The sequence below is a fragment of the Cupressus sempervirens genome, chromosome 10, assembly GCF_028749045.1.
Source record: "Cupressus sempervirens isolate cs-2001-9-10 chromosome 10, ASM2874904v1, whole genome shotgun sequence".
NCBI lineage: Eukaryota > Viridiplantae > Streptophyta > Pinopsida > Cupressales > Cupressaceae > Cupressus > Cupressus sempervirens.
In genome coordinates this window covers 294,108,179-294,135,624 of record NC_143127.1, presented here as the reverse complement: position 1 = coordinate 294,135,624, position 27,446 = coordinate 294,108,179, and positions in this window count along the sequence as shown.

The following is a 27,446-nucleotide window of genomic DNA, read 5'->3' as shown; positions in this document are numbered from 1 at the left end:
TTGATGATTATTCAAGAATGATGACCATCATGTACCTAAGGAACAAATCAGAAGCATTTGAAAAGTTCAAATGGTATTTGGCAAGAGTAGAAAAAGAAACAGGAAAAAGATTGAAATGCCTAAGGTCAGACAGAGGTGGTGAATTTATTTCACATGAATTTAATAACTTTTGTATTGAAAGAGGAATCAAAAGACAGGTTTCAGCACCAGGTACACCTGAACAAAATGGCATAGCTGAAAGAAGGAACAGATCCATCATGGATTGTGCAAGAACCTTGATGATAGAAAAAAATGTTGCTATCAAATACTGGAAGGAGGCTATCAGTACAGCAGTTCATACCTTAAACCGAGTACAGTTAAAAAAAGACTCATTCAAAACTCCCTACGAAATATGGTATGGCTATAAACCCAATGTAAGTTATCTAAAAGTATTTGGAAGCAAATGTTATATCTTGAAAGAATCTATAAAAGGTAAATTTGATAAAAAAGGTGATGAAGGTATATTTCTTGGATACTCATGCAAGAGTAAAGCATATAGATGCTTGAACTTATCTACTCACAAAGTCATAGAAAGTATACATGTGAAAGTTGATGAATTTGCAGAAAAGACTGAAGAAGAAAGCAGAAAAGAACCAGAAGATTACAAAAGATTCATCTTCAGTGATTCAGATATAATATCAACTGCATCTGAGAATCAGAAATCTTCTTCTACCGAGTCATCACTAACCGAGTTGCAGGAAACATCTACCAAGCCAACGTCTACCGAGTCAAAAAATACCGAGTTAGAGATTACTGAGCCTGAGGTAACCGAGCAGGTACATACCGTGCCAGTTGATAACAAGCCAGACCAAACCGAGCAAGGAGGAGAAATGCAAGAAGATAACGGCAAAATTCATCCAAAAGAAAAAGAACCTGTTCTAGCCAAATATGTCAGGAGACATCATTCAGCAGATCAGATCATTGGAAATAAATCTGATGGAACCATCACAAGAAGTAAGTTGAAAGGTACTTGTTTACTTGCTGATTTTGAACCTAGAACTGTCAAAGATGCATTAGAAAATGATAATTGGATTGAAGCAATGAATGAAGAAATACAACAGATAGAGAAAAACAAAACATGGACTCTTATACCCAGGCCTAAAGACAAAAATGTAATCGGTACAAAGTGGGTTTTCAGAAATAAGTTGGATGAAAATGGTAAAGTATCAAGAAACAAAGCTAGATTAGTGTGCAAAGGATATTCTCAAGAAGAAGGCATAGATTATGGAGAAACTTTTGCTCCTGTTGCTAGATTGGAAGGTGTTAGAACCTTATTAGCATATGCTGCCTACAAAGGATTTAAAGTTTATCAGATGGATGTCAAGTCAGCATTTCTAAATGGTATATTGGATGAAGAGGTCTACATTGAACAACCTGAAGGTTTTATTGATCCAGATAAAAAGAACATGGTTTGCAAATTGCACAAGGCATTGTATGGTCTGAAAAAAGCCCCTAGAGCATGGTATGAAAGATTGCATAGCTATCTTATTCAAATTGGATTTCAAAGAAATAATGATAACAGTAGTTTGTATATCAAGGAAGGACCAGAAAATAAGATTGTCTTGGTAGAAATATTTGTAGATGATACTATTTTTACAGGGAATGATGATCTTTGCAAAGAATTTTCAGAACAAATGAGCAAGAAATTTGAAATGTCAATGTTCAGTGAAATCAAATTCTTTGTGGGACTTCAAATTCAGCAGAACAAGAATGGCATCTACATCACTCAAGCAAAATATATCAAAGAGATATTGAAAAAGTTTGGTATGGAAGACTATAAACCAGTTGGAACTCTCATGTGTACTGGACTAAAACTTACCAAAGAAGATGATTCAAAGGAAATAGATCAGACATTGTACAGATCTATGATTGGAAATTTGCAATATGTAGTTCATACTAGGCCAGATATTGCTCTCGCAGTTGGAATTATGGAAAGATTTTCAGCCAAACCAAGAGAAAATCACATGATGGCAATCAAGAGAATAATGAGATATCTGAAAGGAACTGAAGATTATGGATTATGGTATAAACTTGGAGGAAACCTAGACTTAAAAGTGTTTACTGATGCTGATTGGGCAGGAAACCTTGACGACAGAAAAAGCACAAGTGGAGGTGCATTCTTTCTTGGAAAGAGGTTGGTTTCTTGGATAAGCAAAAAGCAAAACTGTACAGCTCAATCAACAGCAGAGGCAGAGTATGTTGCTTCAGCAGTAAACTGTTCTAATATTGTTTGGTTCAAGCAATTGCTACAAGGCATGAAGATGGAAATGAAGGAACCAGTCGTCATGTTTTGTGATAACACAAGTGCAATCAATATATCTAAAAATCCAGTAATGCATTCTAAGACCAAGCACATTGCAATCAAGTATCACTTTGTCAGAGAATTGGTGCAGGACAAGGAAATCAGATTGGAATATGTACATACAAAGGAACAGATTGCTGACATATTCACAAAGCCTTTACCTAAGGATGCATTTTTGTATCTCAGAGGTAAGTTAGGGGTTATTCCCCTATCTGAAGTTCACTAAAATAAGTTTTAGTGATGCATCAGCTCTTACAAAATTGAACAATCATCAGTTGATGCAACAAATCAAGGAAATATTGCATATGAATCAGTACTAAAAGTACAATGAAATTCATTTGAAATTAGATGGTCTTTGGCATGTGTTGTCAAAGAGGGAGAGTTTTACTGTCATATCTTTTCTGAAATCCGAAATTTGATTAAGTAATTTCTTCACAGAGGGAGATTACTGTAAGAAGGAGAGTTCTCTATCTTAGAGGGAGAATTGTTAATTGTGTTGTGTAGCAGTAGACTTGCTTTCAAATTTCATTTCTGCTATGACATGTTGTGTTGCCATCAATGCCAAAGAGGGAGATTGTTGAATACAATTAAATAATTGTGTATTGTCTTTGATGTTACACAAATGTCATATCAGTTATCAGACAGAGTCTACTGAGCTCTATCAACCAGAAAAACAGTTTACAGAGTCTACCGAGCTCAGTCGGTCAGTAAAAGCCTTTTGCAGTGTATACCGAGCGTTCCTGTATGTCACACGGTGAGTTAGTGTTAACCGAGTTCACTCGGTAAGCTAAGGAAAGTTTAGTTCTTACCGAGATCACTCGGGTATCAAAGGATTTTGTAGCGAACGGTTAGTGTTAACCGAGTTCGCACGGTAAGCTAAGGAAAGCCGAGTTTTCACCGATCTTACTCGGTAGTCAAAGACAGCTTTTACCGAGTCTAGTCGGTTTCCAAAGGAAGTGGCAGGTTTACCGAATTCCTCGGTAATTGTAGTTTTTACCGAGTTCTGCCGGTTAACACAGGAAGTTTTTGTTCTATATTGACCGAGCAGTGTCGGCCAGTGAAGAATTTTGTTTTTTAAGACCGACTTTGGAATATGTTTCGTCAAGTTGGTTGGGCAAGCCGACTTTGGAATTGTTTTGACAAGTTGGTTGGGCCGACCTGGTACTATGAATAATATATAAAGAGGTGCTCAAGATGCAAAAAAAAAGAAGAGAAAAAAAGTATGTACGGATAGTGCAAGGAAGTGCAAGGAAGAGACTTGCGTGTGCCTAAGTAGAATTGAGCAGAGAGAAATCTTGGAGCTGCAGAGATATATTTGATCAGTAAGGATCTTGTGGAGCCAAACTGAGATCTGTATTCAGCAAGATAAGTTGCATGTATTTTCAGATCATTCATTGTTGCTTTCTAACCATTGTAACAGTGATTCCAAAATCTCCTAACAGAGTTGGTTTAACAGCCATTTCATAAATCCTTTAACAGGGTGGCAATTCAGTTGAATTGTTCAAAAGAGCTCTTACAAGGCCACTCCTAACAGGGTGATTAAATCCTCTAACAGGGTCACACCTAACAGTGTGTTTTGTAACCTTTAACAGGGTTGGCTCCTAACAGGGCTCACTTCAGAAGAGTGAAAATTGGTGACTAGTTGCTGGTGGTTTTTCCCATATTGGGTTTCACCGTAAATCTGGTGTCTACTGTGTTAATGATTACTTTCTCTTGCATAATCGCTTATTTCAGTAAATGCTTCATAAATTAACTAAACATCTATCAAGTTTTAAGCAGTAATTTTTATGTTTATTGAGTAGCAGCAGCAACTATGTTTAAGGCATCTTTGGGACTTTTGAAAATGTTTTTGTGGTAACTGATTCACCCCTCCCCTCTCAGTTACCCCATCTTCATTTTCCAACAGATTCTATGTTACTTAGCACATATAGGAATTTTGTCTCACTTGGCTCTTGTAGTGATTCTATTTCACTCGGCATCTATACTTTTCTTAGCACCTATAGTGACTTGGCATCACTTATCACTCAGCATTTGAATCTTGCTTGGCAACTGAAGTTCACTCAACATCTATTGAATTTTTAGCTCAGCACATGCTATAGCTTGGCATTTGTATTTTACTCAGCATCATCTTGAGAATTGTTTAAGTGTGTTGACACTCAATTGTCAAAACCAATCTGAGACCAACAATCTCCCCCTTTGACATGAGTGGTAAAAACACTTAACTAGACATTATGAATCTGATCTTTATGAGTATACTACACATTCTATTCGGCATATGTACAAAACTTTCAAAAACTTGTTCAAAATTTTGTAGACGATTATATACCTTAAAAAGTTGTAACTCCCCCTGAGCTAATGTGCCATTTCTATAACCAAAATTCCATTCCTGTAACCAAAGACTCTTATGCTGAATTTGTCTAATGCTAATGTGTCTGATACTCTTTGTCTTGTCTATACTATGTATCTGTTTGTTTATACTCCCCCTTTGTTTTTGCTCCCCCTTTCACATCTTCTTGCAATTTTTGTATCCCTTTGGCTTTATTTCCTTATCTATCTCTTCAAGATTCAAAATTTTATTGTCTCCCCCTTTGGGCATATCTCCCCCATAGGTACATAAGGTATTAATCCCTCATTCTTATTATCTCCTATCTCTATCTCCCCAAAATATTATATCTCCCCCTTTTTGACACTTATGTCAAAGGGTCCCAAGAATGAATGGAATATTTAGCCAAAAATGTTTTATTTACCTCCATTATCATTTCTAGAGAAGCATCCCAATTGTCCAATGCTATTTCTAGTGCTTTGAGCTAGATGGTTGTCTCTATTGCAAGATGTACTAGGCCTTCTAAGGTAGAAAGATTAGGATCTTTCTTTAAAACATTTTCTGCATAGGCCACTTCCTTATGTAGTACTTCCAGATGTGGGGTAATAGCAGACTAAATGTGTATTAATTTGGCCTTAACATTGCCCTCTTCTGTTGTCAATACAGCTAACTCCTTTTGAGTGTGAAGCGTTGTTGCAAAATGCTTCTCACTTGAGTTGGATCTTTATGTAGCTATGTGCTAGATATTTTAAGATTCCTTTACAAGCTCAATATTCTTTGGCTAGTTTCTTGTGTGAAATATGAAGAGTTGCACAGTTTGGAGTATAATGAGAATATGTTCTCAAGTACTATTTTCACCTTTTCTATTTTCTTAGCGAGTTCAACTTGTGATAGTGCTATCTCACTAGATATTTTCTCATTAACTTTTATTTGAAACTTCTTTTCAGAGCACTCTAATAATTTAACATTAGTGTTAAGGTCTTCATTTTGTACCTGGTCCACTATGTTGGACAATTGCTCCATGATAGGCTTTGTTTCATCAGGTATAGAAAAGATTAATGCATCAAGGAATATATCTTTGATTTCTACCAATGATTTCTTTTGTCCATACTCATTTCTAATTATCTCCTACTTCTTCTTCCTCTCCAGTGCCTCTTGCACTTCATTTATTTGTGCTAAATTCTTTGTTTTATAGTCATAGCTAGGTATGACTATTTCTTCATCAAGTGTAGGGTCTCCATAGTGAAGTACTCTTGCTACCTTGGTGGAGCTCAAGCCTGGTGCAGAGATTTGTAGAGGTACTACATCAGTGCTCGGTTGTTTGGTAGGATTCCTTGAGGTAGGCAAGTTTACTAGTGTCTATATTGCCTCTTTCTCTATTTCCTTTGGGGTTTTCTCCTCTTTCTTATCTTCTCCACTTCTGCCTTGATCAATGACAATAATTTGAGGAGCTACACCTTGGTTTTTTGCAATAGGAACATCTTGTCTTGTCTTCTCCTTTGCTAACTCCTTGGCAATTGTTGTTGCTATTGCTATGGGATCAACCTTAGTAGTTGTGTCTTGTGCTGCTTGCTCTTTTGGTTGATCATCTATAGCTATGGGAGGTTATGAAGGTGGTTCTTGTTTGTTCACCTTCTCCTTGGTAATTTCTACAACAACCTTTTCTAACTCATCTACACTCACCGAAAAAAGTTTTGTGCACAATTGTGATTGCAATGTTGTTTGGTGAAGGATCTTTTTGAGATCCTCTGCAGTTAGTGGATTGATGTTCAGACCTGAGGTGTTAGGAACTTCCTTTATAGTCATAGTTTCTACAAGTGTAGGTGTTGTATGTGGACTTAGTAGTGGCAATTGGTGTCTTGGACACTCTACTTTGGCTACTACTTCTCAGTTGTTGCCTCATCATCTTGTTGTGTCTTCTTCTCCATAATTACCTCTTCCTTTTCTTTCTCTCCTTCTTCATCCTTTTCATTCTCCTCTTCTTCCTCATCATTTCTTCCCTCAAAGGGATCTTCCTACCCTTCCTTGATAGTAGTCAATCCATAAATCAATTTCCACATTTCTGTGGATTTTTGCACAACATCTTTAATTTGATTTTGCAGAGTATGGAAGGCTCTGTATTTGGGTGCAAATTTGCTCCCATGTTTCTTACTAGCCTTACTTATTTGACCTTTTGTTAGGTTAGGCATCACATGAGCCATTTTTTATTCACTTATTTCATTCTCCATTTTAAGGTAGTAATGCCATTTATCTTCTACAATGGAGCTTAGTTCCTTAGGCATAGAATTGTCAAGTTCAAGTGGGGTAGTCTTGAACTTTGCCATCATAGTGTAGATAGACTCTTCCACTATGTTTTTTTCTTCTCTTGACAATTTATTGAAATAAATTCCTTTTAATCTAGTCAAATCTGCATTGTCCCTAATTTTATTACAAATACTTTCCAAATTAGATTTGCTGGAATGCCTTACCAATTTGAATTGATCATTGTTAGATTCTCTCTTTTCTTCATCTGACTCTAGGGGTGCAACATATTTTCTTATTTTCTTTTGTTCTGTAGGCCCTTCTTGCTCTATGGATTTTTGCTTCCCCTATTCTTTTTCCACTTGTGTTGTTACCCTGGTATTTTCCCTTGTAGTTGGCTTGGCTGGGCTCAACTTTGTTGCTTTCGTCTTCCCCTTGGTCTATGCAACTAGTTGTTTCTGTGCCTTCCTCTTCTTAGGCTTTGGTTTTGGTGCTTCCTACTTAGAACCTTCTTCTTCTTCTAAATCTTCACCCATACCTTGGGTCAATACAAGTGTCTCCTATCCTTGTTCCTCTTCATCATCTTTAGCTTCTTCTTCTTCTTCTTCTCCTTCTATAGTGCCCTTACCGAATTTGGCTTTGAGTTTCTTTACAAGTTTATCCTTTTTCTTTAGTGTGGAGGTAGTCTTCAACTCCATATCCACCTTTGATCTTACCAAATAAAAGTACCAAAATGTGGTGCATTCTTGTCTACTTCCTCAGCTAATAGTGTAGTTATAGCTGCAGATGCTTCATCTATATTTATTTCATAGCTAAGAGGTCTTAACCATCTAACTCTTGGTGTAGCAGATTGAATATAGGTATAGTCAATATCTACAAGAAAGAATACATCATTTACATGCTTTTCTACCAATGAAACTAGTATTCTTAGCCTCTGCTTCATGATCTTCTTGAAATCTTCAAAATAGCTAGTCATAAGTGTTTCAAAATTAGCTCCCATTTATTCAATGTATTCATTAACTGGAGCTATTATAGACCTATTTTCTTTCCAGAAAACTTTACCAAAAGATGGAAATTCATTCTATACATAGAAGAATATGCAAATCAAAATTTCACCAAACTTGCATTGTGCTCCCTTGGTTCTCCTTATTGCTGCTAAATTCTATTGATTTGTTCCAATTGTAGTTCTGCAAGATCATAGGTATGATCCTTTTTCACTGGCTTGTAATCCACATCCACTACAATGTATGGTACACTATTAAGTTTACTGGATTGGTAAAATTGATGTGCAATAACCCTAATAGAAAAGTCAACAAGAGGGTCTTAAATAGTGTCTATTGTCATTCCTCTCTTATTCCATTTGGCACCAATATTCTTTTCAATTGCTTCCTTGGCATCACTTCTAAGGTTCTTTGGTTGATCTAGGATTGGGTACCCTGTCACTCTATGTACAATTCTCTTTGTCATTTTTACTGGACCATCCTCCAACCATAAGCTTCCATCATGTATCCTACTAAGTACTATCTTGGTCCATTCTATTTTGAAAACTGTGGGGAATTCTAGGGCACACGTCAAACCCTTCTTCTCAATGATTTGGTACTCCTCTTTCAATACTCCATTTTCACAAAACCTCTCATAGGTTTCCCTCATCTCCATATCACCTATGGCTCCAATTTCACAGTTGTAACATCTTCTAACATCCTAAACCATAACTACCTTAAGGGGGTATGATAGATAGTGCTCCTGTTGGATTTTTTTTATATGCCACTTTAGGGATTAGCCAAAAATCTGGTTGTTTCACTTCGTTAGACACTAGTTTAACCTCAAATGGCTCTTTCTCCTGAGTTTTCCTAGAGCTAGAAGCCATTTGTGTGATCTAGGGTTTGAACACAAAGAAAATGTGAAATTGTGTAACTTGACACAAATGTAAAAACCTTGAATTCGATGAAATTATGTTGGATCACTGTTGAAATTGGCTTAAACACTAGATTCTCCACTTTGAAGTCATTCTACACTCTTCTTCATCTTTGTTCTTTTTTCATGATGAAGAAAAATGACTCAAAATATGATAATATACCCTTCTTTTGTAGCATTTAATGCTTAGTGCATTTACAGCTACCCACTCAGCTTCTTAAGCATTTCTACATTACCCAGCTTTCATTATCTTTCCACCACTTGGCATCCATAGAAGTATCCTCCACTCAACTTCAACTGAAATTTCTCTTTACTCGACTTCCACTACCAACTCGGCTACAACTAATCATTTGGCTTTTATTGTCTTTGGCAATCAACTCAGCATGTATTGAAATTTTACTCGACATCTGAGGGAAACTTGACAACACTGATGAAATCTTGAAGTCTTAACTTTTGCATCTCTATTCATGTTGATCTCTTCTTTTTAGTACTTGTTTGTTTTGGGGACTGATGTATGATAAAACTTTGTTTATCAGTCCCTCATGCCTTCTCTTTTCTTAGTTTGATAAAATGTGATCAGTTGACCTTTTAGGTGAAGTGATCTCTTCATTTGATGAGCTGCTCCCATCTTTCTTCTTCCGTCTCTTATTCATTTCTCCTTTGATGTGTTCAACATCCACCTTCTCTTTTCCTTTTTTGATCTCTAAGTTGGGTGCCTTTGACCTTGTTGGGAAATTCTTGCTGATATGACTAGTCTTCAAACAACTAAAGCACGTGGTTTAACTTAACCATCTACTATAGTTTCCACTAAAATGTGTTCTTATGCAATTTTTAGGAATGTGTTCATATTCTTGACAATAATGACAATTATACCTAGTGTGGTAGTCCCAATTGTAATGATGTCCATGGTTATTTCCCCTTGTTGGTTGATTAGGTGTCCACATAGGCTTTGATCTGCACTCAAAAGTTCTATGTCCATATGTGTTGCAATTGTAGCAGTGTCCTTCAAATCTTGGTGTTCTGATAGTCTTAGTCCTGCAGTCATGTGCTTGATGTCCTTACTTTTTGCACTTATGACAATGACTCACATTCTTAGGTTTTTCATGCTGATGGGCATTCTTTCTCCTACATAAATTAGAGGTATGTCCCTTTTTACCACAAAAATGACAAGTAGGTTTAGTGTTCTTACCTTTGTTACTCCTTTCTTTTGTAGTCTTGGATGACTCTCCTTTTTTAGTGCTGGTGTATCTTAATCCTAAAGTATCATTGCTAGCCCTTGGTGATTTCAGTAGTTGCTCAAAGTACTTGATGGCCTCATTGGTTTATTTAAGCTCTCTGCAATCTCCTTCTCTCTTTTTAGGTCATTTTGTAGTTGTTCATTATACATCTTTAGTGTAGAGATCTCAATGTCCTTGATATTCAATTCATGATGTGCATTCATCATTTGGCTTAGGATGTCTAGCTGCATGTTTGAAATTATTGCAAGCTCAATTAACTTTTCTTCTAATCTGTTGGCAAGATCTCTTGTCATCTTCTAGCATAGCCTTATCTTCAATGGCTCTTTTCTTCTATTCAGTCACCTCATAAAACATCATGGCTTGTGATTCTTGTTCAAGCTTGAGTGTTTTGATTTCTTCTACTTGGGCTCTATTCTTCTCCATTAGGTCTACTATTGCTGCATCAAACTATTTAGAATCTCCATTTGAAAACAATTTTGAGGTTTCAATCTCCTTGTATTGTGTATCATTCTTAGCTATGGCAATATCTCTTCTTCTCTTTAAAGATTTTCTCAGTTCTTCTCTCACTTCTTCCAAAGTGTGTAGAGAAAGTTGTATATCTATAGCCTAATTCTCTATAATCTTCCCAAGTTTGTAGACTTCCATTTCTAGATCTTTTCTCCAAGCTATAAGGCTCCTCCTTTGAGAACTTAGGCTCTGATACCGATTGTTGGACTATACAGGTGGGAAGATTTACTTCTAAGAGGGGGTGGGGGTGAATAAGAAGTAACTATATTTAACCTCTAAAACTTTTTTAGCTAAAATCATTCACATGCATCTAATTCATCTAATAAAAATGAAATTAAGAACATGCATGAAAATAGAAAACACAAGATTTGGTAGCCTAGAAACCCTCCAAAAATGAAAAAGTAAAACTAGGGTGGGGATGACACCCACAAAGTATTACTATAGCAATATGTAACTCTTTAAGGTTACAAAGTTTGACCACTTCCAATGGTCTACCCTATGAAAGGTCTATCCAATTAGAAGCAACCTAGTTAAAGGATTTACAAACACTCACTTGGAATTTTACCCTATTAAAGGATTTAACACCTTGTTTAAAGGCTTACAACATGGCTATTAGACCAACCTATCATCATAGGATTTTCATTCCTAATACAATGGCTAGAGAGTATTAGAAAGTCCTGACTTGATGACTTGCAATCCTTAATTGCTGATTCTAGATCCTTGTTCTGCTCTGACTATCCTGATCCTTCCTTGATCTAATATGTCTTTCCTCAAAATTTTGATTGCTCTTTTCTGATCAACTGGATTCTATAATGCTGCTCTTCCTTCTAAGTCTTTAAACACCCCTATGAACTTTTCTATAATCTACCCATACATTTCTCACATACATTCTTACTCATGCACACACAATGGGGTTTCATCCTCCTTTTAAAGGCTTTAAAGACTTAGGGTTAGGTATGAATCTACAATCAATATTCATTCTTCTTTTCTCGCTCAATTCTTTTGCTTTTCCTATTGGTTGCATGCTTTCTCCATTTTTTCTTAATAGTTGCATGTTGATTACATAGGTAATGCAAAATATTCAATCTTATCTTCAAGATCCTTTGAGATTCATCCTAAGTCAACTTCAAGATAGTTTACATCTGAGTTTTTGAAGGCACAAACTCATATGTTGATTTTGTGTTACTTGACACTTACTAGTTGCTAATGCTCAGCACATATAGGAATTCTGTCTCACTCAGCTCCTATAGTAATTCTATTTCACTTGGCATCTATACTTTTCTTGACACCTATAGTGACTCAACATCACTTATCACTCAACACTTGAATCTTGCTCAACACCTAAAGTTCACTCAGCACCTATTGAATTTTTGGCTTGACACATGCTATAGCTCAACATCTATATTATACTTTGCATCATCTTGAAATTTGGTTAAGTGTGTTGACACTCAATTGTCAAAACTAATCTAAGACCAACACATACCAATTTCACAAATTGGGCTTTTGGGTTCTAGTTTGCAAAAAAAATTGCCTCAGATTTGACTATGGCCTAGGGTAGGCAAATTTATAGTCAAAATTCATTGAATCGATCCTTTGGACAGAATGGTGAGGTCCGCTTCGGCTCTAGACACTTCCAATAAAATAATTATTACTCTTAATAAAAAAAATCACTTCTAATTTCTTGCACCTATATTTGATAACAACAAACCTTTTTCATTTATTAATAGTGTAGGTGCTAGAATCTATAATTCCAATTTTGAATTGACACACTAACATATTTGGGATAGTTTTTTGACGATCTATGATATTTCTTTTACTTTTTCATATTTTACAAGGAATTTTATTTTTCTTATATCTTACTCGTGTTCATTGAAATTATGACAAAAGACACGATTGTTAGAATTCTAACATTAACACTCATCAAAATTCTAACGAACGTAGGAGGACTAAAAAAAAAAGATACACGAGAGGATTTTTTTTAAATAAAAAATTGGCCTCATATTCTCAAATTTTCTTTGGAGGCACTAATTTTGGAAGGGTCAACAATGACATTCTCAATAGAGATGTCATTGCTAGCAAGGAAAGGGTTCAAGAAGTAAAGAAAATGCAACAAGGACTTCTTTAGGATGAATATCAAATGTCTACATGTGTGATCAAGTGAATTACAAGGAAGAAGAAAGCATGATTTATCTTTTGAATGTAATAGTATGATAGAATCAATAAAGGATTTACACTTTTAATTTTGCAAAGATAAACAGTTCTAGAATAGGCACATTTTCCTATTTTCATGCAAGTTTTATATGGTAAATGGATTGAAACATTGATAAAACTTATTTGGGAAATTAGTATAATGAATGGGCTTCCTTTCAAGAAAACTTGGATAAGAGTCATGAAATTGAGGTAAAGTTTTGTTATTTTTAATGGAAACTGTTAGTAACCCTCATATTCATACATGTGTGTAAGGGTTTAGTCATATTCACTTATGTTATAAAATCTAGAAAAATTTATGTTGCTACCTACAAGGGCATAAAATATATTTAAAGGAATAATGTCACTCAACTACAAATAATTTCCATATTAAAGTGATTTCAATCTACTACAAACATCTAGGTTTCATAGTTTTCTCATTGTTAAATATTTGGTTACACCCTTTTTGTCAATTTTGTACTTAAGGGTTATGTGACAGTTTTAATAAAACTCACAAGATTTTTCACCTTTGTACACATCCAAAGCCAAAATTTGGTTCAAACGATAGTTAACTAGACATACAACATGTTTCAAATCAATTTATTCAATTTTCAATTTATTTACTAGTAAAGTAAGGCTTTAAAATAGTAACAACCCTTGTTAACATGGAACTTAATCAGGAAAGGTGAACCAAATATGTACCTTTTTTTACTAATCTATTAACAAATATTCATTATATTTAATATTTTACCCTCTCCTTTCTCTTCTCAACAAGTGAATGTGATATTTGTGTAAAAAACTCTTATACACAATATCTAACTTTCATTAGGACTATAATCATAGTATGATAGTCAAAACTCAATTCTAAGAATCTCGCCAACTTCCTTGCAAAATTCCTCAAAGATATTCCACTCTATCTAATCTCAACCATATCATGAAATATTCTATCTTTCTTGATAATGAAAAGGTTGTTCAATGGCTCTTGACTATTTATATTCCACCCTTACATCATTTTGTGCAACTTTAAAAAGTTGCATTTTGCAAATGTTTCACTTTTGCATCTTTATATATTTTATCTTGAAACTTAGAAATAGCCTTCCTAACATTCTAAAATGGACAAAATTACATTAATTAAATCATTTATGTCATTTCATCGTAAGATTACATTAATTTGATTAATTGAGAAACTTTTCCAAATTGAGACTATTACATGCACATAACGACATATTACTTTATAACATAGAATAAAAAAAATGTTGGCCTTCTGACCCTCTTTGGCATGATTAGGTGCCCTTCTACTAGCTAAATATGATAAAATATATTTTTTAGAGTAACTTTATAAAAAATATTTGTAAACAGTATGAAAGGGTCTCTAAAATTATTAATGGAGTTTGATCACTATGTTCTGGTTGCTCTATTCCACCATTATTGATGTATGGTTTCTTATATGATCCCTATGCATTTTTTCCTATTGGTAAATGGCCCAAGCCCATAATATATATTATTTATTATTATTTTTTGTATTATCAGTTATTATTATGTGTTAAGCTTGAGTAGAGTTGAACCCAAGACCTCCTAGATAAGAGGCTCACAATTTAACATTGTGTTGTAAGCTCGCAACTATGATCCCTATGTATTTATCATTATGAATTTGAATGATATATTTTATACCTTAATATTATATTCTTGAAGGTTTCTCCCATGTTGAAGCAAGTTCTAGTGATGATTCTCTTGAGTATTGATGCAGAGAACAATATGTTGGCGAGTTGGCTAAGTTGAATAGTTAGATGTTGTTTTAGATTACGATAAAAATAGGTCTTGAAGGGACCCCAAAACCCTTTCACATCCTCAAAAAGGAAAAAGAAATATAGCCATCAAGAAAATAGTCTTTAAACCTACTAGAAGTAGCACCAAAATCAAGTTTTACACGGACCTGAAACCACATACATAGTCCAAATAAAGTACCCAGGTTTTACAAGGACCTAGAACCTCCAATATAGTTTAAAACTAAAAACCAAAAAACATGACCAAACACAAGAACCAGATGTAACAAGCAGCAAAAAGTACCTGAACAGGAACCCAACCAGAAAAGCAGACCCAAAGAAACTATTGCAGTTCCATGATAATCTTAACTACCTCCTTACCAATCTTAGTCGTATCCTGAAAGGAGTTAACAACCGAAGAAGCAACAAAAATCAAGGCTTCCTTCCTTGAACTCTATCTTGTCCTCTTGAATAGTTAGATGTTGTTATTAATGGAAACAACATTATTAGTTAAGATTTTTCATGATTAAGATAAATTTTTGGTATTGTATTGTGAATAAATTATCTAATTATATTTAGGAATATCTATCAACAATTATATAGTTTTCATTAGTGAGCTTCACTAGAAGCAAATGAAAGGCTACAATTTTGGAATATTAGAGAATAGATAATTTATATGATGCACTTATGTTTTCTTATTTTTTATTTTTTTTTATCAGTAAGAGGTCAAGGCCAAGGTTAATTTTTTTTTTTTTTTTTGTGATTATTATGATTATTAGTTAAGCTTGAGTAGATTTGAACCCAAGACATCCTAGATAAGAGGCTCATAATTTACAGTTGTGTTGTAGGCTTTTGCCTACTTATGTTTTCTAATGTTATTATGATAGTTGGTATGAGTTTTGGATGAATATCTAGAAGACATTTTTTTATCACAGAGGCAAAGTACACAAAAAATATTAGATAATTTGGCTAAGGTATTAAATTGTCTTGACAATTCAAGAACTTAGCAATGTAGGGACAACATCTTAGACATTCACCCTCACATAAAAGATTGTAATAACACATTTTGGACATGTAACCTTTTTTTTAATTCAAGTTGATTGGATAAAGTTAAAGAAAATGGTATAAAAGGAGATAATTTTGACATGTGAAGAGACATGTGATTATGTTTATGTTAAGTGAGTTTTGTTTATGTTGAAATATATATGTTTTGATTGTTAGAGAAGAGAATAAATTTTTGGTGGAAATATAAGACGAGTAATTGAGAGGGGAGGGGTGAATTAGTTATCGCAAAAATAAATCCAAGATCTCTTAATATGTCAATACAATACAAAACAAAAACTCTGTTAAAATTGAAATGTTGTTGTAACTCGACTGACACATGAACACTTGATTTACACTAAGAATTATTGTCACTTGGTAAACATTAAAATAATCAGCTCTTAAGATGTTTAGTGTATTTAACCTTAATTAAATTAGTTGCAAAATCATAAATCAAATAAAATGAACACAAGAGACACCAATATTTAATGTGGAAACCCAATTTAGGAAAACCACCAATTGCAACTAGTTACTATTTTTCAATCTTCTGAAGTGAGCCCTATTAAGAGCCAACCCTATTAAAGGTTACAAAACACATTTTTAATTGTGACCCTATTAAAGGATTTAGTTCACCCTATTAGAAATGAGCTTGTTAGAGGTCTTTTGACACTTCAATCTAGAAATGCCACCTTGTTAGAGGATTTGGCAAATAGTTGTTAGGCTAACTCTATTAAGAGATTTGATTCACTACTACAATTATTAGAGAGTAACAATAACTTGACCTAATTTTTGATGAAACTATCTTCGTTTATTTTAGATCTTTTTTCTAGCTTGAATACTTGATCCTCTTTTATTAGAATGTTCTTTGTAGCTCATTCAACTTGGATACTCTGATATCCTTCCAATTCACTTCCTTAATTTATATTTTCAATCTCATGACTCTTACTACAATTCAATCCTCAACTTGAGCTTATATTTATATGATTTACCTTGTCAAGTCATCTTGAATATACTTTCAAACAAATAGTATTTATTCCTTGAGTCGGCTAGAAATAACAAACAAAATTGTTAGATCCAATATGTTGATATAGAAAAATCCTTTGTTATCCGACCTAACTCGGTCAACACTAACTAAGAAAATACTTTCCTTCAGAGTTCCTTTGGGAAGCGAGTAAGCTTAGTTAACACTAGTTCCATGCTAACTTCCTTTGGGAACTGAGTGAGCTTAGTTAACAGTGGTTTCATGCCAACTTCCTTTGGTAATTGAGTGAACTCAATTAACACTAGTTATGTGTTGTCTTTCTTGGAATGCTCGGCATACACAGGAAACTTCCTTCAATGCTTGAGTGATCTCGGCTAACACTGGTTTCTCAATAAAAGACTTGACATTTGTGTAACATCAAAGACACCATACAATTAAATAATTGTATTCAATATTTATATGGGCATGATAAAATGTGAGAAGCAGACAAAGACTAATCAAATATTAAAGATATTAGTATAGCTAGTTTTGGTAAAGTCTTTATGCCACTTGTATAAGTTGTATATTTTTGTAAGAGTAGTAAGATCATTATGTATTATGACTCCTAAAAAAGAGGGTTGAGGCCTCTAATGAGGACAAATATACTAAATAAATGTAATAGATTCCTAACAAGGTCAATACCTCTTACAAGGTATTTTTGGTTAGTGCAACATCTTGTGGGTATCATCCCCACATGAGTTTTCCTAGGCCAAGATTTCCAAGTTAAAAAGTATTGATGTTATGATTTTCTTTGTGGAATGTTATTTATTCCTATTCAATTTATTGTTTATGCATGTTTATGGTTAATTGTTGAAATCAAAAGTTGGGTAAAGTGTGTAGGAATACTAATTCACTCCTCGCACCCCCTCAATATTCCCTATTTCTAATAGTTGTACCAAATTTTAGCTACTTAGAAGAAGTCTAATAGCTTGAGGGAGATCACAATGGATCCATCAGATTTACAAAGGAACTATGAAACATCTCTTGATGAATTAGATCATGAAAATGATGAAAAAGAAATATTGAAGAACAAGCTTAAGGATGCACAAGATTATATCAAGAAGCTGAAAGATTAGATTGAAGCATCAAGAAAAAAAAGGAAAGAGCTATTTGATCATATCAAAGAATCAAATTTGGTTATCAAACTGAAGAAGGAAAATGAGGTTCTTAAGCATGAACTTGAAGTCACATTATTGAAGATGGCCAAGATTTTAGATGAGATAAAAATAGAAGAAAATGTAAATGATAAGGTTAATGAATTGAGCTCTCAAATTACCAGGGTGAGATAAAGAAATTTGATGATTCAAAGCTTAAATATAAAGAACTTGAGAAGTACAATAGCATTATAAAAGGAGAACTTGTTCTTGAAAAGCTATATTCAAGTACAAATAAACTTGATATGTAGTTAATGGAACAAAAAAGTAAAGAAGACAAGACATGTATTGAATACATTGAAGGGGAATCTTCCAAAGAGTCTAAGATAATAGTTAAGAATGAACTTAAACAAGAACCTAATCAACCATTAGATCAGATTGAGAACCCTAGAGAACAAAGGAAAAAATTCAAAGGGAGATGTTATGCATTCAACAAATATGGACATGTGAAGAAGGATTGCAAAGGTAATTTAGATACAAACATATTTACTAGATATTCTTTCAATTGCCTTCTTTATGGACATAAATTACCTTAATGCAAAAAGAGTAATAAGAGATATAGTGTAAGAACAAAAGACAGAACTAACATGACATAAAGAAGACATTTAGGAATGGACAATGTTATCAATAATAGATTCATGTTCTTTAAATGTAACAAATTTTGACACATTGCCAGAGATTACAAATTACAAGTTAATTACTTTGGATCAAAGTATGGGAATTTAGTCATTACATGTAATATTTGTAATAATTTGGGACATAAATTTAGATTTGTAGATTCAATGGATTTGTGAACAAAATGAGAGCACCTAATGCTAGAATAAATAACTATGGTGGAAGAATACATACAAATAATAAGACATTACAATATGAGAGTATTGCAAAAAAAAAAGGTATGGAAAGAAAATGGACAAGAATGCACAAAGAATAAGGTAGATGCAGTGCCTAACACTAAACCTTCTACTTTAGTTTAAATGGTCATTATAGATATATGGGGGAGCACTTAACCATAAAAATATTTTACCCCAAAATCAATCAGTTAAGGTATGTAGAGTTAAATATAGTTATGTCAAGAATTATAGATCCTAAATCCAAGTTTCATATGTTAATTAAAAGGATATGAAGACCTTAATGAGTTTTGGAATTTTCTATAACTTTTTATCATCTTTTATACATGCATAGAATGCATTTATTTCTAAGTTGTTTGGAAAAGGATCTAAGGAAAAAAAAATGGAGTTATTCATTGCCATTTGAGTTAATTGAGATTGCAAAGAGCCTTGAGTGAAGAAGCAGATTGAATTGGAAGTGTTTGCGAAGATTTTAGTTAATGGCCCAATGAAATAAATTTAAGGTATTTTAATTTTAGCAAAGTCATTTCAAAGGATATCATGGATAAGTCTCAATTATATAATATAAAAGAGAGACCTAGATATCATTTTAAGAAGCACCAATTCATATCTATGGAGGATGACCAAACTAGTTCATTTTTTTAAACCCTAGAAGGAGTCTTGCACATTGAGGATATTAGAGCTTATATACATTGCAAGATGGAAACTATTGGAATGAGGATATAAGGTAAGACTTGGAGGAGATTTACGATTCAAAAAAACTATAAAACTTGAGTTTGTACAACTTCAAAACCTAAACATCTTACAATATGTTGATTATGAAGAGTTTGAAGATCTTAAATGGATTAGGATCATACTTATCAAAAGTTATGACAAGATGTTATGGCTAGGAGACAAACCTACAATTATCACAAAAGAACTAATTCGCCTAGTAACTGGACTTGATAATGTTGATATTATTTCCATAGCTACAAAAATGGTTAAGAAAGAGGTCAAGAAGAATAATAGAACAAAATGGGATAGGAGAGCCACGAATCTTTCAAATATTAGACAAATAGATGTAAGGATAGTTGCTAAAATGCTTGGGTATAAAATGCACTATAACACAAGGCATAATTCAATTTTAGTAGGAGTGATATAAACTACCTATAAAATGGTTATCTAAAAGGAACAATTTGATATTTTTAAGATCTTGAGATAGTAATTGTTTGAGAATTTAGAAAGGATAAAGCATGACATAAACCAACCCTTCATATGTAGATCACTAATTCTATAAATTTTATTTCACATAATGCACAAGTTTTCTAATATGCATCCAATACATGGACATATAATGGATGCACAATGGATTTGATCACTAACCATTATAATATGCAATACATAGGTGATATAAATGTAGATTTATTTGGAATGTCGAAAGGATTTCAAAAAGAGATGAAATTGAGATTTAGAATCATAAATTAGTTGTGGAAAGGTATGCAAAGATAATATAATTCATGGTGGAAACATATGTTACATGAATAGAAGTAGTGGATCCAAGAGTGATATGTATTCATCCAATGGGATATGAATTTGACAAGGAAATACTTGAAGGTTATGCATATGTGATGTTTTCATCACATAATAACAAGGATTGTGAGAGATGGGGAACATATAAAGATAAACCAAGCCAAGTTAAAGAACAAATCTACAAGGGAAAATGGAAGAGGAAAGTAGAAAAGATAGTTGGACAAGAAGAAGCTAGAAAAAGATCTCTAAGTAGATCAAAGTGCACACCCTAAACAGATAACAATTACTGTAGAGTCATAATCTATAATGCCCACAATTACATTTTAGATTGAAGAGGTAGAGGCACAATAGATAGATACATCTTTGCCTAGTATACATAGTTTAGGTATGCAAACAATATTGACAATAGCAGCAGATGGAACAAAAGTTCATACAAGTCATGAAGCAAGTCCTACACCTTATACTCAAGCACCATAGGAAGAAACTATAGGTGTAATGACTAAAGAGTTGAAGGTGACAATTGCACCAGAGGAACAAATTTATATATACACCTTGATGACCCTACCAATTTCTATCACTCCTCCCAATAGTCTAGGTCTTTAAAGGCCAAGCACACATGTGACACCAATGCAAATATCAAGGCTGAGTGATAATACATTGAGAAGCCCAGATGGTACATCTTTTGGGGATGTCAGTTTGGATGAGATAATTGAGTTGCCAAAGTTTGTTTTGGTAATAATTACTATTGAGTGGATGAGTATTCTACAAGAGGAACTACAAAGGAAGAAAATGCAAGAGATGATGAGAGGGGAGTACAAGAAAAAACAAGTTTTCCATGAAATTAAAGACATATTTTATGATTCTTTCAGTCTCCCAAAAATGAATGAAGATAAACCCATCATTGAGAAAATTATCACTATTGTTGAAAAAATAAAGGATGAAGACCTAGATTCAAATGTCAAGTTACTTGAATGATCTAAAAGGAAATTTCACACTAAGGTACTTGAGAAGATGTCTAGTGCTATTACACTAAGACAGGTTGATCTAACAACCAAAATGGAGAGTGTGAAGAAGGTGTTAAAGAATATTTTCTCTCTATACACCAAACTATGTGATGTGAATCTATTCACATAAGAAGTTCAAAGGCATGTTGACCAACTGCAAGGAGATTTACAAACCATAGGTACTACTCTTCAATAATCTCTTGGTCAAAGCCAAGCTCATTTTTAGACACTGCTATCCGTACGAGGTAGGTTTGTCAAGATGTAAGCACAAGATGATACTATTAGAGCTACCTTTATAAGTATCTAATCCATGTTGACCCCACACATAGAAGTGTTGCATAAGGAACTAGCATATGCTGAGACATTGATGAAGAAAGATACCCAACTTTCTACTCATGATTGCTAAGTTGACCTTGCTACTGAGCTAGACATTCAATATCAATCTCTACAGGTAGCAAGCAACAATTGGGATGCAGCCCTAAAGACCATAATGGAGATCCATAAATCATTTATGGATAAACACATTATCAGTGTACCACCCTTGACATAAGCGTCAAAAAAGGGGGATAATGAAGTCATTGAGATATTGAAGTTTTGAGTAAGGGGGAGTAATAATGGAGAAACAAGGTACAAAAAATCTACTCAGGGGGAGTAATAGAAAAATAAGGTATGCCAGTTAGTCATCCATTTTTCAAAATTTTGAAGTTCTAAAATTTTGTATGAGAGCCAAGTCACAAATATATATTGTCTAAGTTGTGCTCATAATAAGGATTGCATATGCATGACAATGTGTTTTTGCCACTCATGTCAAAGGGGAGATTATTAATCTCTGATTGGTTTTGGCAAGGAAGTGACAAAAAACTTAATCATTATCTATCAGTATTACAGTGACCAAAGTGAGTTGAGTGATCAAAGCATGTTGAGCATCAATGGTCAAACAATACATACCAAGTAATATATCTACTATGTGCCATGTAACTCACGAGCCAAGCAGACTATACCTATTGAGTGATTCAGGAATTGAGTAAACAAAGTATGTCGAGTCATCTAGGAACCAAGTTACAACATCAAGAATATAGTGATGGACAAGCATCAGATCCTTCAGATGCCAAGTAAGTAGTTTTGTACATAGTTTTTTTATAATGGAAAAAACTTCTATGCAAACCATTTTTGGGCAAACACAATGATTGTTTTACAATTCTAGAAGATATGTAAGGAGGTATATTATAAATCCCTATGTAATACATGCAACCAATCAAATTTAGGGATGTTCTAAGTAGAAATATGGATCAACCTCAACCATTGATTCTTACCTAACCCTAGCCCACCTATGTTTACTTAAGGAGGAAAATCCTAAAGACTTTGTATAGAGAGTGAATGCGTGGAAGGAGATGAATGCTAAGTGAAAAGAGAACATTCATGGTGGCTATGGAGGTTGTGATAATGTTATGAGTTGCAAAATCAGATAGAGAGAATAGAGGAAAGCAAAGAGAGAATAGAGGAGATATATCTGATTAGAAGGATCAAGGATTCATTAGGAAAGAGAAGATCTGGCATCTAGCAACAAAGTGATAACCAAAGGATCATGGTGTTGAATCATTTTAATAGGTGATACATAGAAAATCTCCTAACAGAGTAGTCTTAACAGACTTGTGTAAATCTATTAACTGAGTGATTTTCTTATTGTAAATTTAAGTCCTCTAACAAGGCACACTTTTAGCAGGGTGTTGAAATCCTTTAACAGGGTGAGACCTAACAAAATTTATAAGCCTTTAACAGTGAAGACCCCTCACAAGGTAGATCATAGATTATGATAAAAATTATTATAACAATAGTTGGCTACACTTTACAATTGCACTAGTGAAGATTTGTGGGTATCATCCCCACCCCAATTTTACCTTCTCATTGGACAGTTTCTAGGTAAATAATTGATTATGTTATGTTTTATTTTTTTCACGCTGTGGATGAAAATGTGTAGTTAGTTATTTTAGTTTACATGCTAAAGTATGAGATGGATGTGCGGTGAATGTTTTATTGCTAAAGTTTTCAAGTGTCGATTCACCCCCCCACCCCGTCTCCCTCTCAGCATTTACTTTCCCATTGTTATTTCCAACACTTACAAATGAACCCTTTAGAAATAACTCATTTACGATAGGTCAAGATCCATATTAATAAAATACAAGCATAAACATAATACACTTGAGAGAAATAATGAGCTATAACTCTTAAGTAGTAAATGATTGAGTAGACCAATAGTGGGGAATGAGAGTGCTCACCAAGATATCCAAGTATCCAACCAAGATTCATCTAAGAATAATCTCCTCTCAAGTCATATCATGTGAATGCCCCTCAAACTCCTTGTTGAAAACAAACAATTGTTCCAAAAAATACATCTCTAATCTAAGAGAGATCAACATCACCACCTCTATTGCATAAAAATGTAATAAGAGAATAAACATTAAGAAACTAACATCTATTCCTACATGATTATGCAAACCTCAAAATATGAAAGATAAACATGTAACTAAGCATGACATGAAATCAAAAGAGTATAAACTATTCAAAATAGCACATATGCAAACCTCATGAAATCACCAAGTAATTGATGATTTCACATTATGAGATGTGGTTTCTCAAAATTTCAGTAGCATAAAAATGAGGTAGATAGTGCTTGATGAAATGGGGAGAGGGCTCTCCTTTTATAGGAAAATGGATGCAACAGACGGCTAAGATTGAATGCAAGATGAAGGGCTAGGATCTCTCAGGATCGATGAGGTGGAGGCCAAGTAGACTCCACATGGATTAGGGTTTTGACCATTCAAAGGGGGCAATATGCTCACACATGTGTGAGAAACCTTTGATGGTGACATGATCAAGAGGTGTGAGAAGCATGGTCTTTCACACATGTGTGAGACACCTTGACTCTCATGCAAGAGGACAAGTGTACAAGAGGCATGGAAGACATGATGGGTGAGGAAAGTGTGAACATCTTTCACACATGTGTGAGGATTCCTCGCACATGTGTGAGCGCACACTTAGGATTAAAAGGGGATTAGCAAGGTGATTATGCAAAGCAAGCATGATTAAAGAAGTAGGTAGGATTAGAAGCATGGGTTAGACTAAGCAAGTGAGGTTAGGTGAGGGTTAAAGGTAGAAGCCATGTGCTCAAATATGATTAAATGTAATATTTAATTCCAAGTGGGATTAGGAAAGGGGTTAATTAAGTAAATCAAGGAAAGGCTAGGATTTGGATAAACCTTAGTTTATTAAATCAAGGAAAGACAAACGTAATTAAATAAATGTAAAATTTATTTAATTAAGGTAGGGGAATTAAATAAATAATAAGTATTTATTTAATTGGCTAGGAACAGGTATTTGGACAATTTTAGGTGTCTACACCACCATCTCTAAGTATCTATGAGTACCTATAACCAATCAATCCATGCCAGCTCCAAATGCAACATAGAAATATCATGAAGTATCGATCAAATGATCAATATACTCAATACCAAGAAACTAAACCAAGATCAATGTAAAAGTTCCAACCATGGTCTCGGGAACATAAACATGACAACATGATCTAGCCATCTCAACCAAAGAGATAACATGCTCTGTATGAACATTTCATAACATGTCAAAAATCTAAATGTGTATCAAAAGTATACCATGACATAATAATGAAACCATCCTAATACCAAGGATAACATGTAATATAAAATCATAAACCACACCTCTACCAAGAACCCCATGAGTCCTCAAGATGCAACCATCTCCACACACCATGTAGAACCAAGTTGACCATGAAAATGTCAAAGATGCTTCTGCAACAACATGATCTGAGTCATCCTACAACATCTGCAAATAATCAATAAATATTTCAATGCTAAAAAATCTCAGTCAAACATGGTACCAAGTCACCCATGACATCATAACATCCATCTCCAAGTCTAAACACACACAACCAAAGTGTCTGTACCAAGTAAAATTACCAAGATCTGCAAACCAAGAAGATAGAAACCAAACTAGGAACTAATCCTACACTGCCACCTGATCATTGTCACAAGCTCCCACTAAATTGTGAACCTAAGCTATCCATGAAATCATGATGAAAACCCATCCTCTAACCATGAGAATTAACCAAGGAATCAAACCATCGAAGAACTCAAATTGCACATCATGAGCTCCTCAAAAGAAACCAAATAGTCATGATCCTCAACCAAGAAGATATACTATCATAACCAAATCAAGAATGCAAACTAATGAACATCAAGGATGTACCTGTATATCCAATCACATCATGCCAAAACCTATGGCACCATGATCACATCCATGAATCAAGCATCTAACTCTCAAAGTGTCAAACATGTCATCATAAAATAGTCAACCACAATTCTCCATCATGACTATACCTAGTAAAAATATCTCATCCCTCTACATGAAGACAAATTAGAAAATAATGTGACTAAGGGCATAGAGAATCCAAATACAAGCCACCAATATAAATACACATCAATAATGAAAGATCATTGGGCAAAGAAAACCCATAGCCAAGTCATTAATGAAACTTGTAAGTATAGACCACTTACAATAGTGTACAACTTGTAAATCCAACAAGTCATCATATATATCTAAACCAAACACTGATAACCATATCATCATGACACCAATTTGAAATATAAGTTGAGTTTACAATGACATAAAATCTTCAATCTTCAAAATATACAATGTCATAAACTCATAATATTACCATAGTTAATATATATCATAAACCATTAAAATCAATATATCACCTTATAAACCGTACCAAACCTATACCAAATCTAAATCGATATGTAGATTTCTTCGAAAAATTTATGTTGATTACAACATAAATTCTAAAATTTGATTTTGTACACCCAAGTTATGCCCAAATTTATACTTAGAATAAATAACACCTAACTTTCAAGCTCATAAAACTCAAAAAATTCAAAATCACATAATTGAACCTACACCAAGTTGTAGTGCTTTGAATTAGCTTTCCAACGATTATAAGAAGTTGGAAATTTGATATTTTGAGAGAAAGTTATGGTTTTTTTTACCAAGACTCCCTTTTTTATCATTTTTACCGTGATTTTTTTGTGACAAAAAATTCTAAGAGGATTAAATTTGATGGTCGTAATAGGCTAAAACTAAAAACATTTTACTTTTTGTCTTCACATGGCCAAACTAAGGCATATATTTATCAAAATTAATCGAAAATCCAACCTACATCCAATGGTGAGGTCTATTTTTTCCTAGGAGGTAATTTTTTAAAACTCTCCCCTAAAACCCTCATTTAAATGAAATATCGAAAGAGCCCTTTTGATCAACAATTTCACATGCCCAAAATCTATCAACACCATCATAACAACAAACCCAAAACCATCAAATCTACAATAAACAACCTATATATCTTGCCCTTTCTTTTATCCTCTCATGCATTCCCATGGATTCAATCTAGGGGTACAACAACAAAATCATAGCTCTGATACCACTTGTAAAAAAACTTACAATATAAAATATAATCATTTTCACATAACCCATAATAGATCTGAAATAAATATGTTATTGAAATCCACATGCAAAAGAATAGACAACATACCGACACAAGATATACCCTGAAAAACCCTCATCAAGGGAAAAAAACCCAGCCTCCAAAAGCATCCATCACCATGTATTATTCAGCCAAAAACCATTGTAATACAACCATGGAAGCCTTCGAAGTCATAGAAAAAACCAAGCAATACATATCAAAAAGAATGAATTCACACATCTCATGCCATGCTTCCAACTATCACAAATGTTCCCTTGGCTAACCTGTCAAGCCTTATCTTGCTCAACTTTCCATTTTTCCTTTTTGCCCTTCTCGTATTGTCTCTAAAACTACCTTTGTGGTTTCTTATATAGTAACAAGTCCAAGAAACCACCAAATGATATCACATAAACCATGTGATAAAACCACATGCTACCTAACACATTGACCCCACATTTAATATTGGACATTTAATTATTTTTCCCAATATTAAATAATTACATCAAATATTATCACAATATTACAATACAACTAATCAAAAATATTCCATGGGAATTTTTTCATGTTGCACATCCATCTAGGTGCTCCTAGGTGTAACACTACATAATAACATATAAACAATATTATGCAATGTGTACAACACCCATTATCTCAATAGAGATCATGATTGACAACATACATTCAAATATCTCTTTAAGACAAGCATCACTATACTTGTAATGGGTGTTTCTTGTAGGGATTTTCCATCTATCCTCACAAAAAAAATATCAAGTATTTGTTATTGACTATCTGCACAGGACTCCA